At 37.4% G+C, this 11654-nt stretch overlaps 2 pseudogenes across 2 annotated transcripts; one reads left to right on the top strand and one right to left on the bottom strand.

The window, feature by feature from the left end:
* Positions 1-132: 132 nt before the first annotated feature.
* On the top strand, positions 133-5744 carry LOC307018500 (argininosuccinate lyase-like; annotated as a pseudogene). Its single transcript, XR_013810562.1, has 13 exons — positions 133-290; positions 500-649; positions 747-844; positions 915-992; positions 1073-1150; positions 1240-1292; positions 1435-1497; positions 1614-1728; positions 2163-2247; positions 2690-2749; positions 2861-2944; positions 3349-3428; positions 3812-5744. The product of XR_013810562.1 is annotated as an argininosuccinate lyase-like (transcript).
* On the bottom strand, positions 4967-9324 carry LOC307018463 (serine protease FAM111A-like; annotated as a pseudogene). The gene is made up of 4 exons (XR_013810561.1): positions 9262-9324; positions 9051-9104; positions 8363-8461; positions 4967-8279 (listed from the first exon to the last, which is right to left on the bottom strand). The product of XR_013810561.1 is annotated as a serine protease FAM111A-like (transcript).
* Between the last annotated feature and the right edge of the window lie 2330 nt (positions 9325-11654).

Below are 11654 nucleotides of genomic sequence, written 5' to 3'. Positions count from 1 at the left end.
TTATATGATTCATAATTTGATAAAAGCCATGTAATTATAATAGAAGTAGTTTTTTAACTTTAAACGGATGACGTAATATGGGAAGCAGCGTGGAACGTGTTCGGTGACGTCTTTTAAAGAGATACACACACCTTTAGAGGGAAACTGCCTCGCTGTAGCCTCACGTCTAGAAGCTACGTTATTATTGGGTTGTAGTTGGCATTCAACTTCCCCTCTGCCTAAATATTGTTTCACCAGACAAAACCGCTACAGACAGCGACCGGCGAAAAACATCTCCAGCACAGAGAGAGGTAAGGTAAAGCTTGAGGCATCTCGACCACCGGCATACATGTGTTTTTGTTGTTTTAACACCCAGCTGGAGCTAAAGCAAGCCGTCAAACTAGGACCACCATTGTATACAGACACATGTAACGGCGAATATTGTATTGTTTCTACAAACTGTGTTCCATCTAACATTTAGCTAAAGCCAGTAATGCTCCCTGTCTGTGCCGCTTGTCAGGGAAATAAACTTTGGGGAGCTTGCTTCGTGGGAGACACTGATCTTATCATGGAGAGGTTCAATGCATCCATCGCTTATGAAAAGAGGATGTGGGATGCTGACATCCGAGGGAGCAAGGCTTATGTGAAAGCTCTGGAGAAGACAAAGCTGGTCACCACAGATGAGATGAATCAGATTTTATGTTTGACTTTTCTGTAATAACTAGCTGATATCAGTAGACCGTGCTGCGTGTGTTTGTGTCATCCAGGTTGTGACGGACATGAGGCTTTGGCTGCGAGATGCCATCACCACCCTGACAGACAATGCCCTACAGCTGATGTCCACTATGGTGGAGCGGGCGGCAGCGTAAGATAGAAACAGACAAATACACTTTTCCCTGTTCTTTTCAAGAGTTGTGTCTGTCTACTGTCTACAGAAAAATTGACGTCCTGTTTCCCGGTTACACTCACATGCAGAGAGCTAAGCCAATCAGATGGAGCCACTGGATTCTAAGGTGACCTTTTTAATAAAGTGAACTTTTATTTTTAGATGATCTTTTTTTAATAACAGCGACGTTTGTTTCTTTGCCCTCAGTCATGCTGTTGCTCTGAGCAGAGATGTGGACCGACTTAAGGAGATCAAGAAAAGGGTTAATATCCTACCTCTTGGCAGGTATGCTTTGAACACAAACTCACGGTTTGAAACTGACTTTCTCCCATTGATCTGATCATTTAATAACAAGGATTCTTGTTGTTTTGCAGTGGTGCCATTGCTGGAACACCATTTGACATCGACAGGGAGCTACTGCGGAACGGTCGGGCCAAAACATGTCAAGATTATCCTGTCAAAATACTTTGAGAGCACCTTTGTTGCAGCTATCTTTCACCTGTGTGTGGTTTATTTATAAAAATGAGATTTTTATGAAGTCAAACTATACAATTTCTCCTCATGTGTAGAGTTGGAGTTTGATGGAATCAGTATTAACAGCATGGACGCTACAGGCCAAAGGGACTTTGTCGGTACGTAAAACCTTACATGTCTTTCAAGTCATTTGAAACATAAACATTAAAAAAAAGATAATGTGTCTGTGTTCTCTACGTTTCTTCATGTAATGCCTCTGTGTCTGTTTCTTTAGCGGAGTTCTTATTTTGGGCCTCATTGTGTTTGACCCATCTGAGTAAGATGGCCGAGGACCTGATGCTGTACAGCACAAAAGAGTTCTCCTTCATTTCGCTCTCTGACGCCTACTGGTCGGTTTGTATTTTATAACATGGTCCTAAAATACAGTTTGCACATGATCTTAAGATTACACACATTTGGATAGACTTGTGACAAGTCAGGCATTTTGTATTGTTTTTAAGCTCCACATGTGCATTACTCCAATTCAATATAGTAAATGATATTCGAAAATGTCCGGGTGAATTTATAATGGTTAGTCAGTAAACAAAAGCTCACATAGATTTTAAGGGCTGCTGTAAAAAATAAATAATGTTATACACTGAATGATGTCAAAGTGAAATGAAAACTTTTAGATCTTACTGTCTCTGTCGACAGGTTTTTTCACCACAACCATCAGCATTATGAAATCTTAAAGCTGTATTAAGCCCAATCTTTAATTGTGCATTTAAACCTGCATTTACCTTGTTTCCTTTCTTCGTCTCCCCTATACTTGCTGATTGTGCAGCACAGGCAGCAGTCTGAAGCCCCAGAAGAAGAATGCAGACAGTCTGGAGCTGATCAGGAGTAAAGCAGGTCGTGTCTTTGGCAGCGTAAGACCTCTGACTAAAGATACACTATTGTTCAAAGGACCTTAATTGGCACTCAATATTGTGTCTAGAGAAGTCAAACATGTAAAAGCCCTGCAAGTAGTGTAATCAAAGACAAACATTTTCATAGCTTACTATTCTTTTTAATAGAAAATGATTGATTAAATGATTGAACTGCATATCTTTCACCACTAATAGCTTTATTCTGGAAGAGCAGCGCCCTCATGTGTCATAGAGCTATCACTATTTTTTACTTTAGAATCAAACCTGGCAACCCTCATTGTAAAAGTTGTCAGGTTTTACTAGTTTGTAGCTTTAAGTATGGTCCTTTCTATTTCTCAGAAGTAGAGCAGCACATTCAGGCTTGCTGTTTTTGTCAAGTTGTGTTTGTATGACTCGTTGCTGCTTTCTTGTAAAACTGAAGTGTGTACTGTGTGTATTCCAGTGTGCAGGGTTCATGATGACTCGGAAGGGCCTGCCCAGCACCTACAACAAAGACCTGCAGGTATGAAAATGTGTCTTTTGTGTGCTTTCACTTCATTGGAAGGACTTTTTCTGTGTAATTTACGCCTAGCTTTTTTGTCATGCTGTCTTCGTCCTTGACATGTTTCTTCAGGAGGATAAGGAGGCCATGTTTGACTGCTATGACACTGTCCACGCTGTGCTGCAAGTGACAACCGGAGTCATGTCAACTCTCAAGGTCAGAGATGAAGTCACTGTTTATTATTTAGAAAGAAAAAACACACTGCTCAGTCTCATTGTTGCAGGAGGTTGTTGATCATTTTCATAACTTTGAAAGGTTGCGGCTGCTTGGCTTTTGTTAAATCTTGACTTCTTTATTGATCTTTTTTCTTTTGACACACTGAAAGAAACGGTGACACAATGAATAAAACCCAAACGTATATAAGCAGAAAGAAAGACGATAGGCCCAAATGTGCATGTTTTATAGACACCAATTTCATAGCATTGCATACAATATTTTATGATTCTGCTACTTAAGATATCAAGACTTTTTTGTTAAAGCAGCCGTTTTAAAAGAAGGAGAAATTGTTTCGAACAGAAGTCCAATGATTTTGATTCCTTCAATGTGTCTCCTGCTTTCAGATTAACCAGAGTGTGATGCAAGCGGCCCTCAGTCCGGCATGTTGGCTACTGACTTGGCCTACTACCTTGTGAGGCAGGGGGTACGTTTTGTTTCCCTTTCTAAGAATATTTCCACAGTCTTTTTGTAAAGGAATTTGGTTTAAAGGTTTTAAACAAATAATACAATGTGAATATTCTTAGGAGGCTGTTTTACAATCACTATAGTTCACTTTAGTGCACAGATAATAAAGATGACATGTATTTTTGTTGATTAATTATGATATTTATCACATTTTCATGTCAACTGTTCAACCAAGTGAAAAATAACGTCTCGGCTATATATATTAAGGCATTTTTTAGAAGTTCTGGTAACTTTATTTAACATGTCGCAGAGAACAACAATGTAGGATGGCTATAATAAAGACAATAGCAAACAAAACAAGTTATAGTTGTCCATGTATTTCTTTGTTACCCTGTGTTGTAGATGTCGTTCAGAGAGGCCCATGGTATCTCTGGAAAAGCGGTGTTTGCTGCTGAATCCAAAAAATGTCGCCCTGAATCAACTCACTGTGGAAGACCTGAGTGCTCTTAGGTGACTGTCTTCTTCCCATTAACACATACACAACTGCTAAAAGACTCAAACTCAACAATTACCGTACTTTATTTAGAAGAAACAGGTTAAGTAGTGATTCCACTCCCATTATCTTCTCCTTCAGCCATTTTGATTTTCCTCTTTCTTCTGTGGTTTTAGCCCTCTGTTTGGAAGTTACATGTCCTCGGTGTGGGACTACAGCAGTAAAACGCACAGCATCGAGCTGGTTTGTCCTGTGCTGCTTTCTCATTGTAATACAGGATGTGTGATTTGAAAAATGTGGTTTATCCTTTTAATACAGACTCTAATGAAGACATGACAACATTTGTGGGAGTAAACGGATATCCAAATGTAAAATAAAGCATACATTTATCAAAATATATCCAGAAGCACAAACCAACAGGATTTATGGAGGAAGAGAGACCAACAGTCTTGTCAATCAAATGCAAAAAAGGGTTGCACAAAACAAAAAATAGATCCTTTAAAAAAATAGATCCTTTCATTTAGGGTGTGACAATCATTCACAAATAAAAAAACAACAATTTGTAGTAATACTCCTAATGGAACTGTACATCAAGTGAAAAAATCATGTCCAGTAAGTATAAGCTATATTTATCATGTCATACGAGCAAAGAATAAATAAAAAAACAATCAAAATCCAAATTTATATGATATCACTTTATTGAATATAAAAAAATCATTATTCATCCATCCATCTTCTCGATCATTATTCATGTGTTAAACATTTTTTTTAATGTTTACAATACACAATTGTACCATTTTCAATATTGTACTAAATATTTTTAAAATGTTATACATTACAAATAAACGAGAGATTTAATGAACATTTTTTCTTTTCTTTTTTTTCTTTAAAAAACATAAAGACGTAAAAAGTAAATCTTTGAGGCTGAAAACAAGATTTGACTTTTTAAGCAATCTGATCATTTATTTTAAACATTTCTGAATGGTGACCATCTGAACTTTTAAATCAGTGCTCTCTAGTGGACAAACTAAGCAATGTTTTTAAACTGTTTTTTCCTAGAAATACTTCATCTTTGGCATTTTTTCTTATTCATTATTGAACTAACTTAAGTGTGCAGTGTGGATGCATTCATAATGATATGGCTGAGCAGTCACACCAGCCCAGGTGTCCAACACTCCTAATGATCCATTCCTCAAAACAGGAAATGGTTCTTAATGTCAAAGAGTGGGGTTCCAACTCAAAACACTACCAACATCCAATGCAGCTCATTAAGATCAATCCCTTTATGAACATTCAAGATAGCCTCCGAACTGAACAACCCGGCAACCTTCTGCCCCAAAAGAGTATTTAAAACAGTTCATCACAACTAAATACACATACTATTAACAGACTGCTTTAAGAATCGCACACTCAGTACAAAATATATAGTACAAATAAAATCCACAAAAACAAGCGGCTACAACATGTGGTAAAATTGGAGAAACCATATTTACCTTTATTTTTAAAATGATATTTGTGACTTAAAAGTACTCTAAGGGCACTTAAGATATCACAAACCTCAGACAAGGCCGTTTCAATAAGTAAAGAATGTGTATATCCCACTGTGATTAGGGATCGACCGATATGGCTTTTTCTAAGCCGATACCGATTATTAGTAATCATAACCGATATACATTTGCAGTAAAATCAGAAAATCTTGGTGTCAAAATGTAGAATAACACAACTTCTTTGAAATGCCTTTTTATGTTTAATGAACTTTTCAACATCTTAAAACTGGTTTCTTCCCTGTGACCCTGAGTAAAGTAAATGAAGTATACATAAAATAAAAACTACTAAAACTTACTCTGAACTTCTGATATTTGAGTCTCGCTCATTTAGTAGTCCCAATTCAGATTCCTCCATCTTGATACAGGGTACTTATTATATGTTATACTTTGGATTCCTAAAGCTTTTAGTCTACCATCCCATCATTCAAGGGTGGTTTTCACTATAAGTAATGTTTTTTTAGGCGAAGGTAAAAATGTACCTTTTTTTTTACTATGCTCCATCTGAATTTACTCAGACACAGAAACATCTATATTAATTATTTTACATCCAACTCACAGATGTAACCTTGCTTTGATAAAAGAAATTATTCATATAACCCTTTTAGAAGTTAAGTTATAGTCATTTGTTTTGGGCAGAGCCTTTTCGAGCATGAAACCTGAAAAACAGGCTCAGGGCTTAAGAGGTTAAGACTTGACTGCACACCGTCAAGACACCGCCACCTCCGGAGTCAGCTTGACTTTATAAAGAATGCACAAATGTGTTTAATCGTTAACGTCAGATATGTACTAAGTAAATAAATGTTGTTCCTGCTCAAGATCAGATTAACCTTTATTGTTATTGCACAGATTACAGGTACTGAGACCACGAAATACAGTTTAGCTTCTAACCAGGAGTGCAAAAAGCAGTAAAGTGAAAAGTAATGGACACAATCTACAAAATAAAATATAGGATGAATAAACAGTGAGGGGTATGAATACAGTAGATATACACAGCAGCCTGTGAGCAGTATGAACAGTGTGTATGAATATGCTAAGATATATAAAGTATGAAAATGGTAAGCAGTGCAAGTATAGTATAAAATATATATATATTAATTTCCTGATGATAAACATTGTGGAACAATGATGAAAAATGTGAATGGAAGTGGCGACGTAAAGGCCGCTACACACCAACCTGAGACAAAAGAACGCTTACCGAAGGCGTCCCGACTTTTTTTTATGTCCGCTACGTCGCCTACGAACACACCGCAAATACTTCAGTCGACGAGTGGCAATAACTGTCCTTACCAGCAGGCAGCGGTAGTGTGTATTCGTCATTCAAAAGAGGCAACAGCCAATCAGAGTGATTTGTTTGGCCGACTTTCTTTGGCCGATTCAACATGTTGAATGTTGAAACTGGTAGGTAACCAACTGAATGGGCCCTTGACTGTATTCTGCCTGATGCCTCTCCACAGCCTGATTTAGGCCTTGTCTTGGAACACTCAAGCATGGATCTATCTTTTTCACTGCATCCATAGGATGCCCGATGATGCAGATTCCACCCCTTTGGGGAAGGAACGTGAAGTGTTTTAACAGAACATCAGGCAACTCCTGGTCAGCACAGAGCCTCAACAAAGCCCAGTCATACGTATGCCCTGAAACATCACAACCGAACTCAAAGCCAACAACCTCCTCCTCCACGGCTGCTCCTGGATCCACTTGGCCAAGACTTTCAAAAGAGAAATGGACAGTGACTTTCTCAGTCAGCTGCCTTTCACTCTCATTATAAATGCCCTTAATTACATGGCCATTTGTCAGGACAAACTTGCCAAACAGGAGGAAGCCACTTCCCCCTGATCTACCATTTATTCTCACATGGCAAACCAAATTACTCAGATCCATCAGTTTTTTCATTGTTTTCACTTCGTTGCATGTCTATACGTTTTTTCCATAATCTACAAGGAAGAGTCTCTGGATCCGAGAAAGCGGAGTTTGCTTCTGAGTTTTCTTAACTTTAACCGCTTGTTGGAACTCTGAAAGTAGGCGACCCTGCATCTCCTGTGAATTCGGTATCTCACGTAACATGCTTCCTGGTGCCATGTTACCATTTAGCGTTGGTTTCTGGTTTGGTGTGTTTTCATTCAGGGAGTCATTTGTGGTAGACTGCTTTGGAGGAGCTTGGTCTCCACTGGGAACAATGATCCGAGGTTCATTTTGCATGTCATCAAGTTCAAGAGTCTTAGGCAGACTTTCTGGTGGATTCTTCCTATTGAGGAGTATGATCTTAAAACTTTTACCATCAAGATCGTCCACCAGGCTGGACATTTCAGTGATTACTTCATTGCTTGTGTGAGAGAGCACACAGTTCTTTGTGAACACAATATCCAGTAAACGACCATCTCTTCTCAGAGCTTGCTTCACCTTTTCATCTTTGTACGCATAAACAGTCATTTCAGGATTTTGTCAGTGTGCTGTTTCTCATGATATTAACCACAGCTTTACCTCCCTTAGTCAGTAAATGAAACCTCACAAGCTCGCCAGACCGCCGCTTTCTTTTGCGATGAACAGAGCCATTAACCGGTTGCTTGGCATTTTTAACAGCTTTAAAATACTTAACAGTCAGTCGTTCATTGTTCTTAATTAAGCAGCATGGGAAGTGGGAACTGATGGCTTTTCCATCTTTCATAATAACCAGCTCTTTGTTTAGGTTCTTTTCTGAGATGTCTCTAAATTGTGAACTTCTTTGGAGCACGTCCTCAACAGTACCCGCTTTATTGCAGGAGACCGTTGTTTCTTTATTGTCACCACTCAAGCTCCACTCAAAATGATGGGTTCCATGTGGCTCTTCTCCCTACGAGTGAAACACAATGATTACTCATTTGATTTAATAACAATTACATTATTTATTTTTTCTATAAAACAAAAAGATTTAACCTGTCTATCCAAAGGGTTGCTTGAGGTTGGAGATGATCCCTGCCGGCTTTGGGCGAGAGGTGACGTACTCCCACTTGACGATGGCAGTTCCTCACGGGGCTGACAACAAATAAACAACAAAGTGGCAGAATTGAAATGAAAACATACACTAACACAATATGATAAATCAGAGGGTTGATTGTTTCCCCCTATCTGGTTATCTGTCTTCATGGATATAATGGACCGAAATTGTATTAATAGCATGTTTTAAGGAATAAACCTTTTGGCACATGCTGATAATATATATAAAAAACTGTTGTTACAAAGCATCTGTGTGTCAAATGTTGAATTAAGAAGTAAGATGTGTAATACATGTCAAATAGGTCTCTATGTATACTATCTATAACTGTAATATCCCAACACAGAAACAGAAAGACATATTACAAACCTCTGCAACAGGTTTTCAATCCGGAGGTTGACTGCTTTCCCTGTTTTGGTTGGCTGTCTTCTTGGAAATAATGCACAGAAAGGTTATTAATAGCATATTAATGTATACAACTATTATCATGTTCTGCTAATATAAAATAAACTGTTGTAACAAAGAATATGTGCATCAAAAGTTAAATCAAAATGTAATAGATCTCAGTGTTTGTTTACTATCTATAACATTAAATGGCAAAAAAAGACATAGAAAAATAATAAGACAAACCTCTGGAACAGGTTGTAAATCAGAGGGTTGGCTGCTTCCCACACAGTTGTGTGTCTACATGGAAATAATGGACATCAAAAGTTAAATCAAAATGTAAGACGTGTAAGACATGAGCAATAGATTCCTGTGTATACTATCTATATAATAGATGGCATAGATTCTATAAAAACTTTAAAATACCATCAAAAATAGTGAATACAATATGACCAACCTCTGCAACAGGTTGTAACTCAGAGGGTTGAATGCTTCCCCCATTCTGGTTGTCTGTCCTCATGGAGATAATGGATAGGAATTGTATTAATGTGTGTATTAGGGAATAAACATATTATTACATGATGATAATAAATAAATAGTTGTTTCAAAGAATTTCGGCTTCAAACGATACATTTCAATGCAAGACGAATCAGACATGTACAATAGAGCTCTATCTATAACTTTAAAATGGCAAAAAAGGATATAGCAAGAAATAAGACAAACCTCTGCAACAGGTTGTAAATTAGGAGATAGACTGCGTCTCCCATTCTGGTTGTCTGTCTTTATTGAGATAATGGACAAACATGTTATCAGTAGCATGTTCTAAGGGATATACCTATTATCATGGGTTGCTCATATCAAATGTCAAAAAAATGTCAAATGAACTGCTGTTACAAAGAATTTGGGTGTCAAAAGTTGAATTAAAATGCAAGACGTGTGAGACAAGAACAATAGTTCTCTATACTATCTATATGACTTTTAAACGCCAACAAAGATACAGAATAAAATATGACAAACCTCTGCAACAGGTTGTAAATCGGAAGGCTCGCTGCGTCTCCCATTCTGGTTTGCTGGTTTTTTCTAGAGATCACAGACAGAAAAGTTATTCATTGTAAAGTATTAAGTGTTGTATACTTCACAAGAGATCTCTCCTGCTTCTACAAATTCTGTTTGTCGGTTTCGTTAATTCTCTGTACTAATATTGAGTTAGTAGAATAAAGAATATTTTTTTAAAGAAAAGACACAAAGCTAAATTAAACTTAGTAACCCATATAAATCAGTAATCTAACATCTCAAAATCCTGTATTCAAATGTTTGATTATAAAGAAATATCATATATATTATATTATAAAGAAAATAATGTATATTTCAATTAACAGGAGAAGATTGGTAAAAAATCCGTCCATTGGTCCCACTCCCTTTTTTGCCGGCTTCAGCTTCTTCGGACCCATTTTGTAATGTGTCGAGCACAAATGTAACAATGGCAAATATAAGGTGATCTTCTTTCTTTAGGAAAAGGGAAATACATTTTATTAATGCAAATTACTTACAGTACACATGAGTTCAATTTAGTGTGTTCATATTAACATGGAGTTTATTGTGATCCAATTCAATAAAAGCACAACAAAAAGGCCAAATGTAAGGTTCATCATGCACATTGGGGTGTATAATATCAAAAGCAATAAATACTACAGTAATTGATGTTTGTCAGTACTGTGTTGAATTCAATCAACATTAATGTCATCAATTACTGTGTAGAATATTGAGCAGACACATTGTTTCTGCATTTCTATATTGTTTTTACATTTCCTATATAATTCATGAGGTCGTATGGGCTATGTGAGTTGTAACAAGTACTCAGATCTGTAAAAGTAGCAATACTACAGTGTAAAAATACTATGTTACAAGTAACAGTTCTGCATTCAAATGTGTACCCAAGTAAAGTACAAAAGTATTGGCATCAAAATATACTTCAAGCACAAAAAGTACTAATTTTCCAGTATGGCCCATATCAAGTTTTTCTTTTTTCTTTTTAAATTATGTCTTATACATCCATCCTAGTAGCTAGTAGTAACTACTAGAAGTACAAGTACCTGATTGATTGATTGATTGAAAAGTTTATTAACAGCTTGTATATTGGGTACAGTACAGTACAGCTCAAAACATACAATTGTTAAGGGGATGCAGACCAGAGAAAGACTTTCGTCTTGTTTACATCAGGGTCCCCCATTTCCAATTCATCATATCATTTAAGACATACAAGACATATTTGACATACAGATGGCTTATTTACAATTTACATACAGGTGTTTTTTTACATACAGATGGCTTACTTACAAATTTCATTTTAGATTTCGTTCTAATACATCCTAACCGGACATTTAAGACATACCAAGTCTACAGATATACAGTTAGTAACAGAGTCTAAAATGCGAGTATATACATAGATGGGGGGGGGAAGCTGTGTTAGGATTATGTTTTAAACAGGACCCAGGCGCAGGCAATGACTGAAGATGTTTAAATGGTTTATTGTTTCGGAGACTCAGGCAGGTTTGGTGATTATGGAGGTCCGGAGTGGAGGTAGGCAGTGAGAGGCTGGACTGATTACCAGGCAGGCAGGTAGGATGCAGGAAGAAGCAGGCAGGTTGGCTGGAAGCTCTGGTGGATGATGGCCGAGGGATTGCACTGGAAACACAAGAGAAACTAGTTACAAAGAGTACGGATTTACACGCAGACAGGATAACTGAATGGGCAGCCAGGAGGATGTAATACCACTGGTGTAGAAAACAATCTGGCGGTGAGTTGCTGGGAGACTGGAGTAGATAAGCTGTGTCCTGATTAGATGATGAG

The sequence above is a fragment of the Notothenia rossii genome, assembly GCF_949606895.1.
Source record: "Notothenia rossii genome assembly, chromosome: 9".
Lineage (NCBI taxonomy): Eukaryota > Metazoa > Chordata > Actinopteri > Perciformes > Nototheniidae > Notothenia > Notothenia rossii.
This window is presented reverse-complemented; position numbering and strand designations above follow the sequence as displayed.